At 40.8% G+C, this 24,949-nt stretch overlaps 1 protein-coding gene and 1 long non-coding RNA gene across 15 annotated transcripts in view; one reads left to right on the forward strand and one right to left on the reverse strand.

The window, feature by feature from the left end:
- The window catches only part of CDH18 (cadherin 18), a 644,661-nt gene that overhangs the window by 109,600 nt on the left and 510,112 nt on the right, over positions 1-24,949 (forward strand). The window lies entirely within an intron of this gene.
- Positions 1-24,949, reverse strand: part of LOC123364979 — a 62,500-nt gene that overhangs the window by 4,477 nt on the left and 33,074 nt on the right. Inside the window, exons 2-3 of the long non-coding RNA XR_006577384.1 lie at positions 8,440-8,570; positions 6,901-7,057 (exon numbers count right to left, since the gene is read on the reverse strand). This is a non-coding gene — a long non-coding RNA (uncharacterized LOC123364979). The remainder of the gene's footprint in view (positions 1-6,900; positions 7,058-8,439; positions 8,571-24,949) is intronic.

Below are 24,949 nucleotides of genomic sequence, written 5' to 3' on the forward strand. Positions count from 1 at the left end.
TACAGGGGTCTTTCCCGTTCACTGGCGGGAGGTGCCGCATAACGCTCATCTTTTCTGCTTTGCACATTGCCTCCAGCAGGAGAGCACAGCTAAGCAGTAACTGATAAGCACTCTGTACTGTAAGGCTTACCAGGACTTTGTGCAAGAGGGATGCAGCTGTCTCTCCTCGCTTGTGCACTATCCAGTGCAATCGCGCCGCCAATGAGAGCGTATTCCGAAATCTCGGACTAGTTCCGAGATCTCCTGAGACTTGGTTCCCTGTTTGGTCTTCTTAACTGAAACTGACTAGACTGTGTTTACTGTTGGAAAACATGTATTTGTTCAAGGAAATCACCTACTTTTTCGCATCACACAGCTTCGGGTCCTTCCCGGACTGCCCCGCCATCCCCCTCGCAGAGGCTGGCTCAGATTAGACGCCGAAAGAAAAAGACAAGGGACGACATGTTCCAGGAACTGATGGCCAGCTCCAGAGCGGAGGCGGCAGAGCAGAGACAGTCGAGGGAGAGCCTGTGTCAGCAGCATCGCACACACATGGAACGGGAGGATAGGTGGCGGCAGGAAGACCAGCAGGCGACTCAAACGCTGCTTGGTCTAATGAGGGAGCAAACGGACACGCTCCGGCGCCTTGTAGATGTTATGCAAGACCGCAGTCAGGAGGAGAGAGCCCCCCTGCAGTGCATCTGCAACCGCCCTCCAACGCCAAGAAGTCCTGTCCCCCCCTCACCCAAAGTGACAAGACGGAGGGGCGGTAGGGGCCGTGAGAACTGTCCCTGCACCGCAGCACACCGATAATGTTCGAGACAACTGTCGCGCTGTAAATTTGTACAAGCTCTTTCCTTAAAGCATCAACCAGTCCCAACTCCAAGTTTAAACCCCCCACTGTGTACTACATTATTAAAAGCGGTTTTGTGTTACTGACTGTTTCCGTCATGTTTCTGGTGTCAGAAGACTTTCTGTTGTTCTGTAGGGGGGGGGGGGGTTGTAATTTCACTGCATAGCCCACAGTGCCATGCTACAGACTTGGCTGCAGGGTCAACTGCAGGGCACACACAGACTGCAGTCACTAGGCACCAGGGACAGTCTGTGTGGTGTATGCTGCCCCGGGTCTTTCCTTGATGTGTATGCTTGTGCAGGGTCCTGGTGCCTGACATCCCAGAATGTAAAGGCAGGCTTCCCTTCACATGCACTTGGACCGTAGTCACGATCCTCCCCGGTGCCCTGAGCCCCAAAAAGAGACCTCATCCAGGGGCAGATACTCACCCTTCCCCCACACCCCTCACCCCTTCCAACGCCCAAACCCACAGCCGTCATGTTAACCCCTATCCAAAGACGGCACCCCTCGCCCCTTCCTGCAAACCCACCCATCAGTGCACACCTTAACCAGCACAGAGTGCTTCCATGTTTCAACGAAGAAAGAGAAATGCAAAGTCAACGAAAGATTTATTATTAATTACTAAAACATGTCCTTAGTTTTAAAACGTCCTTCGGAACTGGGGGAAACTTGGTTTATGATCAGGCTCTCTTAAAATCAAGTGGACAGTCACAGGTTACCCTGCTCTGCGAGGAAACTCGCTTTCAAAGCCTCCCTGATGCATATCGCTTCCCGCTGGGATATTCTCTCAGCACGGGTGTCTGGCTGATCGTAAACAGCAGCCAGGCGATTTGCCTCAACCTCCCAAGCGGCCAAAAAGGTCTCGCCCTTGCTCTCACAGAGATTGTGGAGCACACAGCAAGCAGCAATCACTACGGGGATATTCTTTTCGCTGATGTCCGAGCGAGTCAGTAAGGTCCGCCATCTCCCCTTGAGACGTCCGAAAGCACACTCCACCACCATTCTGCACTTGCTCAGCCGGTAGTTGAAGAGTTCCTTGTCTCTGTCCAAGGCGCCTGTATAGGGCTTCATGAGCCAGGGCATTAGCGGGTAGGCCGGGTCCCCGAGGATCACTGTAGGCATCTGCACATCCCCAACCGTTATTTTGTGGTCCGGGAAGAAAGTGCCTGCCTGGAGGCGTCTAAACAGACCAGAGTTCCTGAACACACGCGCGTCATGAACCTTGCCCGCCCACCCGACGTTGATGTTGGTAAAACGTCCCCTATGGTCCACCACAGCTTGCAGCACCATTGAAAAGTAGCCCTTTCGGTTAATGTACTCGCTGGCCTGGTGGGCTGGTGCCAGGATAGGGATGTGAGTCCCATCTATAGCCCCACCGCAGTTTGGGAATCCCATCGCGGCGAAGCCATCTATGATGACCTGGACATTTCCGAGAGTCACTACCTTTGAGAACAGTTGCTCAACGATTGCGTGGGCTACTTGAATGACAGCAATCCCCACGGTAGATTTGCCCACGCCAAAGTGGTTCGCTACTGACCGGTAGCTGTCTGGCGTGGCAAGTTTCCAGAGGGCTATGGCCACTCGCTTCTGCACACTCAGGGCTGCTCGCATCCTTGTGTCCTGGCGCTTCAGGGCAGGGGACAGCAAGTCACACAGTTCAAGGAAAGTGCCCTTACGCATCCTGAAGTTTCGCAGCCACTCTGTGTCATCCCAGACCTGCAGCACTATGCGGTCCCACCAGTCTGTGCTTGTTTCCCGGGCCCAGAATCGCCGTTCCACACCATGAACTTGACCCATTGCCACCATGATCTCCACTGCCCGGCGTACCCTGCTTTCTGAGAGGTCTGCGCCACTCTCCTCACCGTGCTGCCGGAGCCTCCTCGCCCGGTTTCTCAGCATCTGACTGTGGAAGAGGTGGACGATAACGTGCGAGGAGTTGACAACGGCCATAAGTGCAGCGATGATCGCAGCGGGCTCCATGCTCGCAGTGCTGTGGCGTCCGCGCTGTAACCGACCAGACAAGGGCGCGAACAGATTTCCCGCCGGCGCTTTCAAGGAAGACAGGGAGGGCGGGATTGACGGTTCAATGACGACACATTTTTTCCCCCAGCATGCATTGGGGGGAAATCCCACAATTCCAATGGGCAGCGGGGAGTGCGGGAACTGTGGGATAGCTTCCCACAGTGCACCGCTTCCAAAGTCGAAGCTGGCCCCGTGAATGTGGACTCAGAAGTTCGAATTTGTGTATTTAGTATGGATACACAAATTCGACTTCATAAGGTCGAATCCACAAATTCGACTTAAGTAGATTCGAAATAGTCCTGTAGTGTAGACAAGCCCTTTGTTCCTAGATAGTCTAATGGTGCAGTTCTACAGAAGTAAGGCCATGACTTTAGGGCACTTATTATTCATCTTTGGCACTTATGGTTTTCAAGCAGTACCAAAGTTATCTTGAAAGCTCATTTACAATCAGTGCTCTCTATAATTAAATGCAAAGTCATGTAATTTATTAATAGAGGAGAGAATTTCATTAAGATTCCTGATTAGGACAAGAGCACTAACAGAACTCTAAAGGTTATAGAAATTTAGTTCCTGCTTAAGGTAAATTAAATACAAAACCAGATTTAAATAAAGTGGAGAGTCTTGCTTAAATTGTCAAAAGCCAGGAAATTTTAAAATTTACTTTGATATTCTCTCCTTACTGAAACAACTCCGTCCACCCAAATGAATACAATTAAAATATAGCTGGGTGAATCAATAGTTTCAAATATCTTGTCTCTTCTTTGGTTCATAAGGATCATTAACATGGGCCTCTAGGTCTACTTTTCAAATGTAACAAGTTGTTTCAGGTACCTCTGCTTTTAGTCCCCACATTTAAATATCATAAAGAGGCCTGATTGAGACGGTGACTGTTTAGCATTTCTGAAAATCAGGATACCTGAAGGTGTCATGGGTTAAGGAAGTGGTGGGGGTTAGGCTTGGACCCACAAATTGAGACACCCGGAATTGCTAGTCACTTTTAGGAAGTTATAGGGTGAGTTTGTCTATTGACTACAATAGACACAGGATTTCACCCATATTATTTACCAAGGAAATATAAAGTCTCCTTTTACTCTGAATAAACATTCTGTTTTATGGCACTGATTCAGTAAAGCATTTAATCACATGCTAAAATACATTGCTGAACTGGGGCCATAAAGCGAGTTTATTCATATTTATTTCACCATGACTTTAAAATAATTTTGTATCACACACATACTGTATTTCAGAATGCACAATATGTCCCCACTTCACTAAGGTGCATAGGCATGGGACTAATTTTAACCATGTGCTTAAGTAACTTGTTGAATTAGGGCCTAAATTATTTGACAACAAGCAATTCATTCCCAAATATATCAGCTGCTTCATTTGAAAATTCTAAATAATATTTTATTTAAACCAATGCGAACCTGATCCTGTTGATTGGAATCAATATGAGCTTTTGCTACTTATTTCAAAAATAGCGGGATTGGGCCTTGCCTAACCAATACTATGAGCTAAAAGTAACCCTCTAATATATGTGCTTTTTAAGCATATCTACTATACTCTTCTGTATTGCAGCAGTGAAATAAATAAATATATATTTAATATATATAAAATCAGGGGTTCTTAAACTGGGGGTCGGGACCCCTCAGGGGGTCATGAGGTTATTATATGGGGGGTCGCGAACTGTTAGGCTCCACCCCAAACCCCGCTTTGCCTCCAGCATTTATAACTGTATTAAATATATTTAAAAGTGTTTTTAATTTATAAGGAGGGTTGCACTCAAAGGCTTGCTGTGTGAAAGGGGTCACCAATACAAACGTTTGAGAACCACTGATATATAGCCTCAATCTTAGAGAAAATTCTTTGAGATATTTTAAGATTTAAGAGTGGAAAACAAAAATATGATCACAAATGTAACTTCTGCAATACAGATTATTTGTATATATGTGTGTTTGTTTATTTGTATATACATGTGTTTGTATAAATTCTGATTATAAGATTTGTATGTAAGATCCGTATTAGTAATTCATTTATTGAGCTGAATTGTTAGTCTTACACAAGTTAGTCCCACTGAAATAGCAGTTTGACTTATTATGCATCTCAGTCACACACACACACACACACACACACACACACACACACACACAGATATCTCAGCGCACATAATGACACATCATGACAATTTTTTAAAAAATATGCAATAGAATAAAACAGTGCGTGAATTTTCTGATGAAGTAATTCCATATACCAGCAGAGAATTTTGGCCAAAACTTCTTCCAACTACATATTACTTATACCAAAAGTAATTCCAGACCAAGACTTTCTGATGTGTTATAAACCCCTGAGAATAGGGAATTATAATGGAAAAGTGTCACTCTGCCCTCACTTTCTTTCTCACAATGTACTAGTGTAAGACTGTGAGTCAAGAGTGCTACTGCAGGGTTATAGAAACAATGCCATTTATAATTAAATAGTCTTGTGCAATTGCATCAGCTTTCACATCTGATTTTTTCCATTACATTCTGAGTAACTGTGGGCTTCCTCCTGCTCCATATTCTATTATGCCCTTGCCAGCACACAGTTTCACTGATGTTTGCATTTTGTTCCAGTGCTAAGGAGTGAAAAACAACTAAATGACACATCATATAATAGTGTTTACCTAGAAGATACCATATAATTTTTACAAACCTTTCTTTTGGCAGTCCAGTAACCCATTTTAAAGTTGTTATATTTCATTCTTTCTTTCCTTTTTTATTATTAGGAAAAATAATTTCAAGTTAATAAAACCAGTCTGATCATACTGTGAAAATCATTACACTACTCAAAAATTCATGACAATCTTTAATTCATTTACGACAAAAAAAATACCTCTTCTAGGTATACTCTGCAGGGGCGTGTTTCTTTATTCTGCTTCTGCCTACAGTACTTTGTTTTCGAAGAAAAAATATTTAGTTAGAGATATTACTATTAGGACTGAATCCTGTAAAGACTTACTATTGTCATGCAAGTTCTTCTAATTTAGTAACGGGCTGTAGGATGAGCCCTTAGTCAGAAAAGACTCCTATGAGATGCTCAGCACTTTTGACTCCAATTGATGTTAATAGAAATTGGGGGAGTTCGGCACCTTACATGATCACAGATTTAGTTAACATTGGCTTTCGTCTGAGTGGTTACACTGAACTTCACTATGCAAAGCTCTACAAAATATAAAAAATATTATCGTTTGACAGTTGTTGCAGACTTTACACTTTGGAATATGATTACTGGCAGTGGCATTTTAGGTGATTGACATGTTGATTGATGTGTTGATTGAAAATGTTCAAGTGGAAAATGTTATAGTTCCTCATTCTAAACTGGGTCTTGTTTTAAGAGTTGTCAAGGCTTTGCACAAGCTGCATGAGATATGAGACTCTCTCTTGCATCTTCTTAATTCAGAGCCATTTCACAACAGTTGTAAAGTTCCCACAAAGCTGACAAATGTCCCAACCTTCTTGGGTCATAAGAAGCTTAGTTCTTGTAGTAGCTTTACTGATTATAAATAGTTAACCCTCCTTTTACACGAAGAGGAAGCTGAGTAGTGTCCTTAAACGTTAGATTTTCAGTTAAATTATATTGCTACTTGCTTTCTACTCATGTGAGTGCAAAAACAATAAGAAACAATAACCTTTACACAAAGTACATTCAAGTCAAGCTCAATATAGATGGCGATATGAAAAACTTTTATGTATTATTGAGGGAATCTGGGACTATATTGGCCCCTGCCCTTACTATGAAGCTTGCCACCTCTTGCATGCTTTTATTTATTGACAAAGGAGTTTAAAATTATGGTGCAAAGAACCACTAGAATTAGTGATGTGCTGCCACAATTTTAACAAAGGGCTCCCTCAAAGATTTTGTGCCTCAGTTTGTGATTACATTTGATAGATTCCTTAGTTAAAACACTCTCACCAACATAACTCCCCAAATCGAACCATCCCCTTCCCTACACCCAGTGATTTCCCCTCCTCAGGACTTCATGGAAGCATCTATCAATGGCCATATACCTGATGGGTGTTCTGCAGTCTTGTCTGGAAATGGTGGTTGTTTCAAATCACCATGTGTGGGAGCTGGATAGGAATGGATCTCCTTTGGTTCCTGAGGTGGATGGGTTTCTCTTCATTTGTGTTAAGGGGTTTGGTGGGAGACTAGGTCTCCTCTTATCTGGAGGCGGAAGAACAGGTGGGATGGAAAGTTGTGAGAGGGGTACATCAAACGTTTCAGTAGGCTCCTGCTCTGTACTAGATCTACAAATTCTGGGCTGGAGATAGTGCTGATGGAGGACAGTAACAGTTAGCAGCTATAGGACTCCTTAATGCAGTAGCTGCTTGCACCTATATATCTTAAGTAATTATCTGACCTCAATTATTATGGCATCTGAGTACCTCACAATCTTTATTTTTAATCATAGGATCATAAAAATGTGAGGCTGGAAGGGACCTCAAGAAGTCATCTAGTCCAGCCCCCCTGCACTGAGGCAAGGACCAAATATACCTAGACCATGTCTTACAGGTGTTTAATGTATTTCTCCTCACAACACTCCTGTGAGGTAGGGAGATATTATCCCCATTCTGCAGATGGGGAACTGAGACAGAGATAGATTAAAGGGATGTTTACACTTTGAGCTGGAGGTGTAAATTCCTCACTAGCTTAGTCAGAGCTCATGCGCTAAAAATAGAGTGTAGCCACGTTAATGAGAGAGGCTTGCTGCCTCAGTAGGTACCCATCTAAGGTACTAGGCATGTACTCAGGGTGCTCAGCCCCTCCTGTTGCTCACACTGCTGAAGCTACACTGTACTTTTAGCACACTAGTGCAATCAGTGCTAGAGCTGGTGTGCCTCCTGCAGTTGGAATTTACACTTCCAGCTCAAAGTGTAAACGTAACCTAAGTGATTTGCCCCAGGTCACAGAGGAATTGAACCAGAGTCTTATATGGTCACACTCTTTCTGCGCTTCCTGCCTTGTCGGTGCAACTGGCAAGAGTGTGCAGGAACTACAATCAGGTGTCCTCCATATATTCCTATCTGCACTTGTGTAGGATGCAGGAAGGGAGCAATGGCTGCACTGTGCAACTGCCTGAGGGAGCAGCAGCTAGCTCAGTTCCATAATCAGAGATAGTTTAACATTATATTGGCTTTAGTATTTTGGGCAGACCTGTGAAAAAATGCTTTGCCTTCTCCCCAAAAATAACTGTTTCCTGCCCACCATTATCACGCAGGACTATACACAGGACTGGGCTAAGAATTTCAGGGAGGGTTAGTGAAATGATTCTGTGGAAAACATAACTGGTCTTTTCATATAAAAAGTGTGTTGTGTGGGGATCATTAAGTCTCTTTTCCCACCTTCTACAGAAATGGAACTTAGCTCTTGTTCTTTTGAACCCAACTGATCAAGTAACAGGAACAATTTGTTTTCAAGGCTACTCTGTAAGGAAAGAGGAGAGAAACTTCCAGTTTTTTTTCTTTTTCTTTAAATAAAAACTATGATTAGTCAAAGGTCAGTTAACAAGGGGCTGGCAAAAACCCTGTGGTGCCACCTCAGCTTACCAGTGCTTTGAAAATTGGTGAGAATCCCAAACGTGTGATAATGATAAACAACAGTGTACTTTGTTGAAAGAAGGTGTCTGGCAGATGCTGCAGGGATCAGACATGTTCTCATTAACATCTTCATTACTGACCTGGAAGAGGGAGCAAACAGTGTGTTAATGAGATTCACAGATAACGCTGAAGTTGTTGGAAAGTGTTGCAAACACCAGCAAGAACAGTGAAATATTAAAAAGGGTCCAAGAGTGGTTTGGAATTTGGGGATCCATCTTGCTGTCCTTGTCTAGGCAAAACTCCTACTTAGTGGAAGTTTTCCAGAGTAAATGCAGCAAAAAACAGGCACGTAGGTAGGATATAATAGAATTAGTTTTAGCTTGTAATAATGCTATTATCTTTGAGAGAAAATAATCTGAAACCATAATATTTAATAATAGGGGAAAAATAACCCTTGAAAGTAGCACTAAGGAAAGAGAACTAGGAAGTGACAGTGAACAGCAAGCTAGACAAGCATTTTCAATGCAAGATAGTGGGGGAGGGAGAGGTGGGAAAACATGACTTGTGGCTGAATAAGTGCAAGGTGTGATATCATAGAGCAGAGAATTGATGATCCATCTCCATGTAATTCTGTTAAGTCCACACCTGTTAATGCTGCATAAAATTCTAGGCACTTTGATACCAGAAGAATGTACACCTGGATTGAATTCAGTGAAGAGCAACAATAGTGATTGAGGGGCTGGAAGCATTGACTTATAAAGAAAGGTTAAAAGAACTAAGTGGAGGAGACTCAACCCTTTAGCTCAGGGAAAAGCAAATTGTAGTTCCTGACATGAGCCTGGGCCACAATCTCAGGATATGTCTACATTAGAAGCATGACAGTGACACAACTGCAACACTATAGCTATGCCATGGGTAGCACTGTAGTGGAGAAGGGTTTTTTTTCCCATCACTGTAGTAAATCCACTTATCTGAGAGGCCAAAGCAAGGTCAATGGATGAATTCTTCTCTCAACCTAGCTGTGTCTACAGTGGGGGGTAGAGTAACTGAACTGTTGCACTGGGCATGCCATTTTTCAGAGCCCTGAGCCATGTACCTCAGGCGACCTAAGTTTTAGGTGTAGAGCAGGTCTTAGTGGGGATTCATCATCAGGGAGAGCAGAACATAGTTCTACCATTGCTGGACATCAGAATTCTTTCCGAATCTGGTAACATAAGTTTCTGCTGTATTCTCCACAGGAGCCCTGTGGGTAGAGGCTGCAGGGGGATTTGATGGATCAGCACTTCTGCAGGTTGACTTTACCTGCTATGCCTTTCCCCTCCAATCAGCCTCACTCATTTTGGTGCTGCGCTAACTCTGGTAGCTGGGAGTATGTGTGAGGGTCTTACACCACTGGCACTCACTCAATGGACTTTCCACTGCCAGGAATCTGGCAACCTAGTTTATGATGATATAAACCAAGGGTAAATTTGGTCTAATATGAATGTCCTGACTAATGGATAACTGACCACAATGTTGTAGCTATGCACAGCTATTTGGAGTCTCTAAATACAAAGGACAGAGAGGGAGCATTTACACCGGTGTAACTTGCACTTAAGAAAAGAGAGATTCAAGCTGAACGGGGGGGGGGGGGGTGTGACTTCCTGACAGTGAGATCTATTGTAGCGTCTCCAAGAGAAGTAATGAAAGCCCCAATATTGGGGCATTTGAAATTAAACTGCACAAAACACTTGAAAGTATGCCATAAGGACCATATTCCACTACCATGAGGATTAAACTAAATCACCTAATGAGTCTTTTTTTATTGCTAATTTCTAGTATTTTGTGGTCTGGTGAAAGATATCCTTTTTATAACTCTCCATGTATTTTTAACAGAACTTGAGCCTGAGTGCCCCCTGAACTCTCACTTGAAAGTCTCCTCCTTCATGAATAAAAAACACGGAAAATGCTTGTAGTGTTCATTATAACTGAAAAATGCAAAATGACACAAAGTGACAAGGGGGTTTTGGTTTGTTGGTTTGGGGCAGGGGGGAGTTATATGTAGATACATTTTGAGCACTTACATGAAATGGAAGTTTTGGCATGCCTGGTGATACTTCACAACATCATTTAAAGTACCCACTTGACTATCCTCTTAATAAAACTGATAGAGTATCTTGCTCTTTTTCATTAATAAGACTATTTAGCATAAGTAGAAGTATAATTAGACTGTATCAGGCTATAAAGATATTGGTTTGCATTAATCTAGTTCCTTTTATCTTTTACACCTGCTACACCTCCTCTGCTTCCCTTTCTTTTGGAGTATAGGGGTGTTTTGAAGGTGGTCCTGTCTCTTGCCTGCTCACTGCTTTGTTTTGGAGCTATTAGTCACTTTAAGTACTGATAAGGTAGATAAGTCACTGATTCTCTTTGTTAGCTCCCTGGCTAAGCTCCAGATTTCACTCAGGCGTCCACAAAGACTTTGGGGCTGCAACAGCTTTTCTTTCACTACCCAAAGGGCCTTCCCCATTATAGACTGAAGTAAGTCTCCATGGGTGCAGAACTCTGCCCTGGTCCTTTGGGTGCAGAATACCCAGCTCAGAGTTGGAGTCCAAAAGAGTAATATTACTTAGCAAATCTTCAAAATGCTTTTATTAAGTATTTCTCACAGCCCCCCTGTAAGGCAGGTGAGGAGAATGAGAGAGCCATGTGTATTATTTTTTTTAAACATTTCATATGCCCCTCACGTGATCTATTTGATGTTAACCTGCTGGTCTGCCAGGGGTTAAATCAAAGGAGACTGTTAAGTGCAAACCTTGAGGAAATGAAACAATGATAGAGACACAAAATGCTGGAGGAAGCAATGGAAAAGCTGTTTATTATGGAATATCCCTGTCTAGCTCCATCCATAGGTTCCTCTTCCCAAGGCCGAGTCTAGGATCAAAGGGCATTCTAAACCTACAAAAAAAATGCTAGCTTTGAGGAGGAAGAGAGAGGAGTGGGTTGTCACCAGACAGACACTGACACCAAAATAGTCAGACACACAGAGACAGTGGACAGGCTGGATCTTCCAACTCAGAAATGGGAATAAGCAGGACCTCCCTGAGCTGTGGATAGAGAGGTTAAGCTTCAGTAGGGAAGTATACATCTAGGCCTTTTATTCTGTTAACCTATTTTCATAAATGCTTTGTAACTTTTAGGAATAAATAAATAATGCTTTGTTCTGAAGCCTCTGTTCCCATGCCACTGCAAATTATGCTGTCATAGGCTTCCTATGGGAACGCTTACCAGTGCCAGACTTGAGTTAGGCCTGTATCATTAACACAGTTGAGAATCAGGGGAGTACTGCAGCACAGAGAGCCAGGCTGCTCATGAATGGATCGTGTGGTTCCACCCAAACTGAGGTGCAGGGAGCCAGGCCTGTCACCTAAGTGGTACTCAGAGAGACCAAAAGGATTCTAAGGTGCAGTTCACCCTGTAGCCATTAAAGTAGGCAAGTATTATTTTAGAGATGGGAAAGCTGAGGCTAGGAAGTTAAGACCTACATTTTGATAAAATACCCCTAATTTTGGGTCCTTATCTTGAGACATCAAAGATCTGATTTTTCAGTAGTATTACGGATCCAGGTGTCCAGCTGACTTCAAGAGTTGCTGAAGATTCCCAGCACCTTTGAAAATCATGCTCTAGGTTTCTTAAGTAGGGCACCCAGTAGGGCAGACACTCTTCAAAGTTTAGGGCCAAATGACTTAGTCTAAGGCTGGGATTAGAACTCAGAAGATTTTGGTTTCTAGTCCTGTGCCCAAGGCAACTAGACCAATCTCTATTATGAGATTGTCCAGTCACTGAGCTACTCATAAGAAAAAAAAGAAAAGATGGGCTAGTCAGGAGTTAGCTTCTTCCACTGATTTATTTTAATAAACTGGCATAAGTCAGAAGCTACTGACTTCAAGTCAATCTCATTACTGGCTCAGGGCACAGTATATTTTTGGATTCAGTTCACTTTGCCAAAATATGTTTTGAATGCTTGCTATTTTAGAATTAGCATAATTCCTGTTCTGTTTCTTTAGCAAGAATCTTCCAAACAAACCCAGTGGACTCCTACATATTTGTTGTTTTATAAATAGTTTGAAAGCTATACAACATTTGTGTATAACACAGTGACAATCATATTTGTATCATGTGATAGTAAGTGATAGAGGAAGAAATTGGAAATACTGGCTCAATTATGTTTATCTCCTGGTATGTCTAGGCTCTACTGGACCTCATGAAAATCTCCTTAAAATGTCATTTCGAATAATGTACCATAACATGGGCTGATAATTGTGTTAGAAGAAATCAGATAAAAAGAGAAAATGAGGTTTACATACAGATTCTTCATCATTTTGACAGTGGAACAAAGTAGCTAATACAAACAAGAGAACTTTGCAATTTATCAGAAGCTCATGGAGTGTAGCACTCTTTAACAATACAAAATGGACTAATTGAGGACTAGTTTTCTTCAGAGAAGTTAGAACAGTCAGATCATAATCCCACATCTGAGAAACTCCTTCACTACTGTCAATCTTGTCATTGGTCTAATAATCATAATGATTAATAGCTCTGGGAACATGGCTTCCTAATGGTAACTTACTACTGGCATTTGCCATTTCCAGATAATTAATCTTTATTTTAAATCTTCACTGTATGGTTTTTAACATAGTGTTATGATTCAAACTGTGTAAAAATTCACAATGGAGTTAATATGTGTAGGGATAACAGTGTTGTTTTTTATGATGTTGCTATTCACTCTTATGGATGTTGTTGAAACCAGGATGAGGCTACTGATTTCTCCCACCCAAATCCATTTCCATCTGGAAATTTAGTGGGGATACAATGCTGCTATCCCATTTCACCGGAAAGGTACTGCTTGTCTGAATCTGTGATGAATTCTGCATTGCACATTGTTGCGAAAGACTAATTCAGCAGCTCAGGGGTTAGGCACTGTGGTAAAAGAGTGCTATACAAAACACTTGAAAGAGATAAGATTTTCTCCTCAAAACATTTTAAAACAAAAATCTCTCAAGTAATTTGTTCTGCATATTACCTTAGATGAGAATTGAGAAAAATGTGATTCAGTGATTGCCTGCACTAGTAATTCACACAGTAGACATTTCAGGTAATAAATTAATTGCAGATATAAAATTTCTCTAGATCATTCAATTTACTTCCTTTTTAATGAAAATCCAGCCCACTAACAATTTGCTATTCTAACAAAAGGGAATGATCTACTCCATTAGCAAGTGTGGCCTCATTTACATTTCTACTGTCATATCATGTTATGTCAGCTCATGTCAACCTTTCATCTAAAACATTCTGGTAAAGAGGTACTGTAGCTAACATGGAAAGAGGAATGACAATTTGCAACATTCAAATAACAGGTATTTATTTTTAATAAATATAACTTGCCCTAGTGCACCTTTATATGGTATAAATAATAATATACAAGTGGCCTAAGGCTTCAGGGTGCACGTTTCTTATTATGATCTGAAAGATGTTAAAACAAAATAAATAAATAGTCAAATAGCAAGCACTATTTCTTGAATTATTTTAAAGACATTTTTCACATCTTAAAAACATTGCATCTGGCAGTGGTGGGGTAACCATAGGAATGATATATAAACAGCACATGTAAGAGTGACTTGCAGCCAATCATATTTGTTCTAAATGTATGCAAATTCCTTTTAAAGTAAAATCAAGGCTGAGCCATGAAAATCAAATTAAATGATGGACAAGCTGTCAGCAGACTTTAGAACATGACAGAGACATAAGAGGCAAAGTTGCAAAGATGTAGCCAGCTTTTGAGCTTCCCAAGAGGCCATGTGCCATCACTTTACTACCTGGGACATATGAGGGTTATCTCAGGAGGATAAAAGGTACAGTGTGTTAGTGTTTAAAAAAAAACAAAAAAGTCAGTAAACTTAAAAGCAGCAATGATTCCAGACCAAACTTCAAAGAGAACTGGATCCAATGTCAAAATATCTGGAGGATCTCTGTGTGTGAACAATTATCTGGGCAATTGTAGTGTCCAAAGTCAAAAGACAAATTTCAGAGACTAGGAAAAAAGTAGTGTAGTGGTAAAAACAAAGCCATTTAAAAAAAAAGAAAGAGAGAGAGATAATAGAGTCCACAAGAGTCAGAATATCATATTAATGGCATGTTCTGGACATGGAGATTATCATGAAAATCTAGCTATAGTCAGGGAAAGTTACACTTCACCTCCAGCATAGGGTAATTTCCTCCTTTGTCCTTTCATCGTTAAGCCTATACATATAGTTTCATAGTACCCATAACCTATGAATCTATTGCTATCATGTTGTAACACTTCAGTGTAGACTAGTGATACTCAGACCTCTGTGGCCAGGAGCCAAATTAGCGATCAACATTCCCCGAAAAAGCCAGGGTAGTGTGAATTCATTGTTTAATTTACTATAGTACCATATATTCATATTTAAGCAGTGTCACAGGGGAAATACTTAGTGTGTGTGTAAATACATATTCTCACAGAAAAATGACTGACCAAGTATTATTATTTTATCAACTACAATTGGTTAATAACATAGTAAAAACATCCTGATTGGTTAATGATTTGGATGAGTTATTACTTAAATCTCAGTGTTTTGCTATCGTGTTGCAAAGAGCTGCAGGAGACACTTTAAAGAGCCTCTTGCGGCTCTGGAGGCTCAGTCTGAGTATCACTGGTGTAGACGGGAGGGGTTTTCCCATTGCTGTAGTTAATCCACCTCCCCAGGAGGTGGTAACTAGGTCAACAGAAGAGTTCTTTAATTGACCTAGTGCTGTTTGCACCCATGGTTAGGTCAGCTTAACTGTGTCACTCAGGGGTGTAGATTTTTCACACCTCTGAGCAATTTAGCTAGGTTGACCTAACTTTTTAGTGTAGACCTAACTTAGGTGTTCTAAGTATGTTGGCTGGCTGAATGCAAGACATTTAAAACATACACTAAGTATTGTCCTTATAGACCTCATAGAATTCAGTGGCAAAAACTGTTAATGCAGAGTTTCAGCTGCTTGTCGGTATGTCATCCCCTTGCAGAACAGTGAGTTGAGCAGAACTCAAACTTCTGAAAACCAAGGAAATGAACAATTATGGTTGCATGGACATTTAACTCTGCTCTCTTTCAGAAAAGGTGAAGTGGCCATGTTGTGGAGTGCATGAGGTTTGGGGGTACACTGGCATAGCTTGGGGAGCAGGGAAACTGTGATTCACTGGCAGAGCTGGGGAGTGCAGAGGGGTTGAGGTGCATTGGCAGAGCTGGGTTGTAGGGGGGTAGCATGCATTGGCAGAGATGGGGATGCCATGCCTCCCTCACCTGAACTCCCAACCCCTCTCATTGCAGCCCCAAACCCCTTTCCCTCTATTCCTCCACTCCTCTGCCCCCTTATGCCCCTCTCTTCCCTTCCCCTCCCAGGAAGCATTCACATATCTATTTTTCCCCAAAAATACTTTGAATACTTTCCCCCAAAAATGATACTGCCACCCATGACTCACAAATTGTGACAACCTCCAGACACTCAATCCAAAATTCCCTTCCTTATTCTTAGGTAAGGGTTTGTGATTAAATTATCCTTAGATATGCTAATAGAAGAGTGAGTTCACAGCCATCAATCTCAAGAGCATCTGTGATTCATCCAGTGACTAGTAACTGAGTTTAACAAAACAAGGCAGAAAAAGGAATTCATTTTTCAGGGCGGGGACCCTTCAAACCAATGACACCAAATCTGGGTCTAAAATAGCAGGAATGGGAAACCTCCAGCTATTTTTCTGTATTGGTGCACATGCAGTGCCAAAATATACATTTTCTTAACAGCTATTCTTAATTTGGGTGCCCCAAATATTTAGTGTGTACCATGCACTACATCATGTAAAACTTATAAGATTGAAACTATTTTGACCTTCATCATATTAGTAGTTTGATCTCTAGCTGTGCAAAACAAACAAAATCCCATTTTTTTTAAATGACACTTTTTTTCACAGCTTGTATCTATAGAACCCTTGGAGCAAATGACTCCAAATTCAGGTCACTGACCCTACCCTACCATCCTCCTGATGTACACTAAATTTCAAAGGAATCCAGCAAAACATCTCAATTTTAGTGGACTTAGAATGATTAACCTTTAATTAAATGCTGTGATGCAATCTTAACTATAGTATTTTATTTGACTGGAGTTGTGGTTTACAGTAAGGTTAGGTTAATGTATTGTGTCTTATTTTACAAACATCAAGATTTGCATATTCAGAATAAAGATTTGTTCTTTTGCTTCCTTTCTGTGTAAGATTAGCTGAATGCAAGTTGCCTGCTAGTTCAAAACATGGGTTACTAACCTGGTTTAAAGAGGTTTTCAGATTCCCCAATGGCTGGAAATGTAAGAACCTGCCTCTTGAGTGAATCAATTAGTGACAAATGGCCAGATATTCAATATGAATTTCTGCATTTCCCAGACTCTTGGAGACTAGCTGTAACTGAAAGAAGTCTGTAGTTCACTAGTTTATGTATGATTGTTGCCTTCTGTTGGCTGGTTACAGTTTACAATGAGTATATGATGGAAGGTGTCCATTTCATGTAGTCAGTGTTCAGAAGAAATCCTTACATGTCATCTCACAGGTGTTGAGTATCTAAATAACTCAAACCGGGGTTACGGGCTTGATGTAGAAATTACTGGGCAAGTTTCTATGGCCTGCATTATACAGTGGGTCAGTGGTCCTTTCTGGCCCCAAAATTTGAGGATCTGTGAAAAGCCCTACAACTCTTCATAGATGTATGATGTATAACTCTTATCCTTTAAAGGAATTAAGACCTTTCAGAAACCAAGACATGCAGTACTTTCTTTGATTCAACATGTGTCTGGCTTTATCTGGCATGCTTGTGTCTTTGTCATATATATCTATGGCTTTGTTGATGTAAGGTTGGTCTGAATGAATTCTCCCCTGATATCACGTGATGAGCCAGGGGAAGAGACATCAGGAACTGACCTTGTTTGTATAGACACACCTACTTTGCCTAGTGTGCAGCGTGATGGGACTGCTTTGCCCAAAGGATCACTTTTAGCTGGTGTTGGATTGCAAACCATTTTCGTATTGTGTGCAGAGGGAATAATGTGATGTTACCCTCATTGTGTGAATAAAAGGCAGCAGAACTGTGCTTGCTATGCCCTGATGGAGGGCAGTCACCCTCAACTGAGCTGCACTTGATAAGCAGGAGGTAGGAGTGCCAAAGGCCAGTGGAGATGAGAGAGGATGGGGGCAGATATTTGTGTCTGGCAATGTAGTCTCTACCCTTCCTTTCTCCACTGTTTAATGACAATGCTCATTAGACTCAATTGGGAGTCTTTTGTTTTGTTAATGAGTTGAAATCACTGATAACCAGGTCTAAGTGCTAAACCTTAGACCTGGTGCGGTGCAATGTCTCCACTGAAAGAAACTGACTAGCCTGCTCTAGTAGTAAGGCTCCCCCACTAACTGCTGAATTCACTGAGAGCTGTGTTAAGTGGTGGGACCTCAAGATATCACAGAGGTTGCAGCAGAATGACACAGTAAGTGATGGTCCAGTGGCAGAGTGAACAACAATACAGAGGGCAACTGTGCAGCCAGTGGTGGAGTGGATAATGGGGCAGTGGAGGCAGCAGCAGCAGCAACACAGAATTAATGGTGCAGCAGCAGCCACTGAGGCCTTGCTCGACACCTTCTCCCCCTCTCCCCCGAGGGTGGGAGGTGAACACTCACAAATATACCTTTGAACTCTGGGCCTTGGCTGACCAAGGACCACAACTGTGTGTGGTGCGTTGGAGGGAAAGGGGAGTGGCATATTAAAGGAACATTTGTTTATCTGACTTTCACACCACAAGGTGAGAACCCGAGGCTAAGGAAACTGGCCAACATTCTCTGGGATGGGTGTTTTGCTCATGCAAATCACGCTTATGGCTTTTTATTGCTGTCTTCCTTTTCTTTTTTTATTAAAAGTTTTCTTTGCCATACACCAACTCTCTACTTGTGGGTGGTCCCCAGAGGTGGTGCTTAATTTTCCCAGTTTATGGGGTTGGGGCTTGAGCCAGTTCTGTATTGTATTGTTAAGAGAAAACCTTAGATCAGGAGTCTGCATCCTCTGGCACGTGGCTCGCCAGGGTAAGCACCCTGGTGGGCCGTGCCAGTTTGTATATCTGCCATGTCAGCAAATTCGTCCGATTGCGGCTCCCACTGGCTGTGGATCACCGCTCCAGGCCAATGGGGGCAGCGGGAAGCCGCAGCCAGCACATCCCTCGGCCCGTGCCACTTTCTACCACCCCCATTGGCCTGGGATGGTGAACCGCAGCCAGTGGGAGCTGTGATCGGCCAAACCTGCCGATGCGGCAGGTAAACAAAACTGGCCCCGGCCGCCAGGATGCTTATCCTGGTGATCCGCATGCCAGAGGTTACCGACCCCTGCCTTAGATATTGAATCTGTCTCTTGTTGCTGCTGACTCCACCTGGCAGAAGGATTATATTTTAATGACCTTGGCCTATGCTCATTTTGAAGGCATTTTCCATGGAAAGAGAGACAGGTGTTTGATCATTCATGTCAGTTTTTCATAGATGCATAGATTTTATGTCCTTTATGACCATTTAGTCATAACCCCCGAAATCCACAGGACAAAGAACCTTACCCTTTCTTGGTACTTGTGTTTCATTCTGTGGATAGAACTTTTGTTTTTAAGACAATTAGTGAGTTGAGAGGAGTGAAATGCTGGTTATCGTACTGATCATATATACATTTCCAGTTGTTAAGAATCAAAATACTGTCATGTGCAAAAGTGTGCTGGCTCTGATACCACAGAACTTAATGGGAGGGAATTGGCACCTATCTTTGCTGATTTACATGGTCTTAAATCCCATGATGGAAGAAAATAAGATTATTGGGTAATACAAGAGGAATTATTCACTTGGAAACAATGTCAATCTGTATTCAAGAATATCCATGCAGTTCCGTTCACAATTCTTTTCTACATAGATGAAGAAGTCCCGACCAAAGGGGAGGGATTAGCAGTCATAGATTTATTAAAAATAAATGTTGGAAAGGGATTAGGAGCATTAAAATGTAGTCATATTAGCATCTTTTTATTAATGACTCTAGTGTATCATTGAGTTTAAGATATAATATGTTAACTGACAGCATTTGAACACAGTTCCTTATTTATGAGGTTGTAAAGATTGTAGTTTGAAGCTCTGGTATGTATGTATGTATTTATTTGGGGATGTTTGCTTGCAGGAGAACATAAGAATTTTAGTTGAATTCAAATATTTGTTAACAGATTTTCTTTCCAAAATACCATTTGTCTGGATGAGAGAGAGAGAGAGAGAGACTGTGTCACCATAAGATTACAAGAAAGTTCCTTAAATATTACAGGACATTGGAAGTTCCAATAAACATGTTCATTTCACAATCCTAGATCATTTCTCTCCATAGCCAAACATTTTGGGTATGATTCTGTCAAGCTAACTCAAATTGAATAATTTACAATTTTAATGGGGTCTGTGGAGTAAGTGTGGCTGAATTAGGCCATTTTTAAATAAAATAATTTCATCAGTTTAAACATCTTATTCTTAAAATGATGAACAAGTAATCCTTTGCTATCCTATAGCAGCCTTTCAAAGGATAAGCTGTCTTTTACAAACATGAAGGAAATAAGCTTGCAACATTCATGTGAAATAATAATTATACCAATTTTACAGTTAAATAGACTAAGGCACAGAGTAATTAAGCAACTTTGTCCCAAATCACACAGTGAGTTAGTAATATCACTGGGAATAGAACTCATAGATGATAAGGTCAGAAGGGACCATCATGAACATCTAGTCTGACCTTCTGCACACCTCAGGCCACAGAACCCACTATTGTAATAGATGCCTAACCTCTGGCTTTGTTACTGAAGTCCTCAAATTATGATTTAAATACTTCAAGTTACAGAGAATCCATCATTTACACTAGCTTAAAGCTGTAAGTGATCTGTGCACCATGCTGCAGAGGAAGGCAAAAAATGCCCAGGATCTCTGCCAATCTGACCTTGGGAAAAATTCCTTCCTTACTCCAAATATCAGTTGGACCTTGAGAATGTGGGCAAGACCCACCAGCCAGACACCTGCAAAAGAGTTCTCTGCAGTAACTCAGAGCCCTCCCCATCTAGTGTCCTACCACTGGCCATTGGAGACATTAGCTACCAGCAGTCGCAGATCGGCTACATGCCATTGTAGGCAGTTTCATCATATGATCCCCTCCATAATCTTATCAAGCTCAGTCTTGAAGCCAGTTAAGTTTTTGGCCCCACTATTCCCCTTGGAAGGCTGTTCCAGAACTTTACTCCTCTCATGGTTAGAAAACTCCATTTAATTTTTAGCCTAAACTTCTTGATGGACTGTTTATATCCATTTGTTCTTGTACGCACACTGGCACTTAACTAAAATAACTCCCCTCTCTCCCTGGTACTTATCCTTCTGATGTAATAGAGAGCAATCATATCTCCCCTCAGCCTTCTTTTGGCTAGGCTAAACAAGCCAAGCTCTTTGAGTCTCCTCTTGTAAGGTAGGTTTTCCATTCCTTGTATCATCCCAGTAGCCTTCTCTGCACCTGTGCCATTTTTAATTCATCATTCTTAAACATGGGAGACCAGGACTGCATACAGTATTCCATGTATAATGATACTAACACTTGCTAGTCTTTACTGGAAATACATCACCTGATGCATCCTAGGACTGTATGAGCCTATTTCATTGCTGCATCACACTAGTCATCCTGCGATCAACCAGGTCTTTCTCCTCTTCCGTTGCTTCCGACTGATAAGCCCCCATCTTATAGCAAAAATTCTTGTTGTTAGTTCCGTAGCGCATGACATTGCACTTTGCCCTATTAAATTTCATCCCATTTCTATTACTCCAGTTTTCAAGGTTGCCCAGATCTTCTTGGGTAATGTTCCTGTCTTCCCTCCTATTGGCTCTACCTCTATAGCTCTACCTCGATATAACACTGTCCTTGGGAGCCAAAAAATCTTACTGCATTATAGGTTAAACCGTGTTATATCGAACTTGCTTTGATCCACCAGAGTGTACAGCCCCGCCCCTCTGGAGCACTGCTTTACCGCGTTACATCCTAATTCATATTGTATCGGGTCGCATTATATTGGGGTAGAGGTGTATCTCCCATCAACAAATCTTATTAGCACACTTGAACATTTTGTACTAAGATCACTAGTAAAAATATTAAATAAGATTGGTCCCAAGACCGATCCCTGTGGGATTCCATTAGGAACCTGCCTCCAGCCTGACAGTTCACCTTTCAAAATGACCCATTGTTGTTTCCCCTTTAACCAGTTCCTTTTCTGCCTTTCAGTTCTCATATTCATTCCCATCTTCTCCAATTTAATAATTTCCTTATTGAAATCCAGGTAGATTAGATCTACTGAATTTCCTTTGTCTAAAAAATCAGTTATATTCTTGAAGAAAGAGATGAGATTGGTTTGGCATGATCTACTTTTTGTAAAACCATTTTGATTTTATCCCAATTATTGTTTAGCTCTATGTCCTTGACTACATTCTTTTTCAAAATTTGTTCCAAAACCTTGCACACAATTGAGGTCAAAGTAACAGGACTATAATTACATGGATCACTTTTTTCCCCTTTCTTAAAATAGATACTTTATTAGCAACTCTCCAATTATAGATATGACCCCACAGTTTACAGATTCATTAAAAAATCCTTGCTACTGGGCTTACAATTTCATGTGCCAGTTTCTTTAATATTCTTGGATGGAGATTATCCGGGTCCCCTGCTTTAGTCCCAATAAGATATTCAAGTTTGACTTCCACCTCAGAAGTCCTCATTGCCATTTGACACCTTGCCACTACCCCTAAACTCCTCCTTACCCAATTGAAAACAGAGGTAAAGTATTTGTTTAGGTGTTGGGCCATGAATAAAGTATCTTTAATCTCCACCCCATCCTCAGTGTTTAGAGGTCCCTTTTCTTTTTTTCCTTGTTTTCTTTTTACTCAAAAGCTATGGCTCCCAGGCCTGTGTTCTCACTCCTTCCTCTCTTAAAGTGTGGGTGCCTCTTGGAGACAATTAAATTGCAATATGGTATCATGAAAAAATATTTAGAGAGTGCTAGACATACCTTTTTCACAGAATTCTTACTCCTGCTGTTTTTAAATGTTTCCTCTATATTTTCTATGAAAAAATATATTATCTTTAAAACTCCTGTGTGTGGTATGAGAGACACACAGGAATACTGGTAAGAGGTTCACTGCTGAGGGAACTAAGTAATAAAGGAAAGCAGGATTACTCATCATGGAGGAGTTTATTTCTTTCTTGAAATGTATTTGTCTCAGACAAGCATTTCCCTTCCTATCTTTTCCTAGCAGTAATCTTTTTGGGCTATACTCATGTGACTATGCCCAAGAGTACATTGAGTGGGATTGGGCTTTTATGCTCTATCAGTCTTTTTTACTGGCTATTAAACCGACTAATAAACTAAGGTGAATTAGTGCATTTTTCGCTGAGGGATATGATAGTACCAGCTAGTGTAGAGATGTAAAAAGTTTGCCCTAAACTGGCGGTGTGAAAAAAAATGCATCTGTGTGAAGCGAATTGTAGCACTAAGAAGAAATAAGGATGCTATCACAGTGAGGTCAAGCCCATTGTATTGTAAAACTGATTTTATAATATTTTGAAAAAGCAAATGAAAATGGAATTCTCTTCATTAAAACAACTTTACATAATTCAAAAAGTGGAAATACATATCTCTCTATGAAATACAAGAATTCATTATAGCTTTTCTCAAAAAATATAAATATTCCATTTTCTTTAACCAAGCTATAGAGTCATTCCAAAAACCAGCATGTTTCCCTTGGTGAATTTTGTGGGGAAAAATCAACATTTGACATTTTTGACCAATAATTTTCATGTTTTCCACTGGAATTTTCATTTTGAATTGTGTGTGTTCCCTTATTTTCACACACTTATTTTTTTCCAGTTGAAATTCAGTAAAAAGTTTGAAGAATGAGGTTTTTTTCTGGTGTCATGCAAGGGGAGAAATGAAAAATCAACAGGTTTGGATTTCCAAAAACTGAAGACCCCCCTCCCCAGCAATTTAAAGTCAAAACAAATTTTTTGGTTTGAATCAACATTTTAAAAGAAAAAAATGTTTTAAAATGGTGATTTCAAAATGAAAATTTAATTTAGGTTCTTCTGATCAGAAAATAGAAAAAATATATAATTGGAAAATGTCCATTTCAATCAACCCACAAGCCATTTACTATTTCCAGAAATATTTAAATTCTGTTATTTAAATTACCGGAAATGCATCACCTAGGAAGTCTACAAAATAACTACTTAATTTTTTTTAAGTGGTTTCCAGAACAAAAGTCTTTCTGTTAGAATAAGATTGACCACAGAGATTCTTTGGAGGTTATTTTTTTTTAAATACACAGTGAACCTATATCCGGGAAGGCATTTTATAGCATGGCGTAAAAAAAAAATCTCTAGTTATGTTCTTTCTCCATTGCTGCACCTTTTCACGCCTGTGCCCTTGTCCCCTGCTGTCAGTCATACAGTACTGTAAATTTATTGAGATAGAGGCCTTGTTTTGTGACATGGTCTGTAAAGCACTGTGTACATTTAAGGTGTACAACAGAGTCTTCTTCCTTGGCTAGGTTTGTCTTAAATCAGAATACAGAGTACATCACCTGTTGTGTCTCTAATACCTCCCTGCTATTTGCAATGTAAAGCATAACAGATAATTTGATAGCTGACTTACTGAAGTGTTTTCTTTCTGTTACCTACAAACAGGAGCATGCAAATCAAGCAGGCATAGTTTTAATAATGTATTTAATTGTGAATATTTAATAATGAATACATTTGTATAGTCTCTGCCAGTTATTTGCTTTTTAAAATGTACTTTTTCATTGAGATTTTTATTTGGCTAACTGCTAGAAAACTATATTGTTTGTGCTTTTTTCATGAAATGTTGAAAAATGATACTGATTATATACTATTTCAAGTATGATGAGAGGAATATCCTCGTGGTTGTCAGCAGCCAGCTGTCCGGTGACAGTATCAGCCACAGGCTACCAGAATTGCATACTCCTAGATGTCAAGCAAATAAATGAAGTGCAGTAGAGGCAAACTGGTTAGAATGATTGAATGACCACTGAATATAAACAAGCTTCAAATGGTTCCCAAGTGCTGCATGGTAGAGAGAACATGAATACTAGCAACATCTGTTTCATGCACCCAAAAACATGAGTGGGTGGGATAAAAATAGATTCTTTTTGTATCTTAACTACATGATGAATGTTGTGAAGGCTGCCTTTCCTCTGAAGCCCTAATAACAAGAAACTGTGGCATGGTAATGTGATTTAAATAAAGTTTAGAGGTATTAAACTTCTCTTGAGTTACTTAACTCCTGCCCTGATTTTTTTTGATGGAAAGGCTTGTTAGAGTTCCTTTTTATTTGGTCTGTT

Source organism: Mauremys mutica, chromosome 2 (genome assembly GCF_020497125.1).
Source record: "Mauremys mutica isolate MM-2020 ecotype Southern chromosome 2, ASM2049712v1, whole genome shotgun sequence".
Taxonomy (NCBI): Eukaryota; Metazoa; Chordata; order Testudines; family Geoemydidae; genus Mauremys; species Mauremys mutica.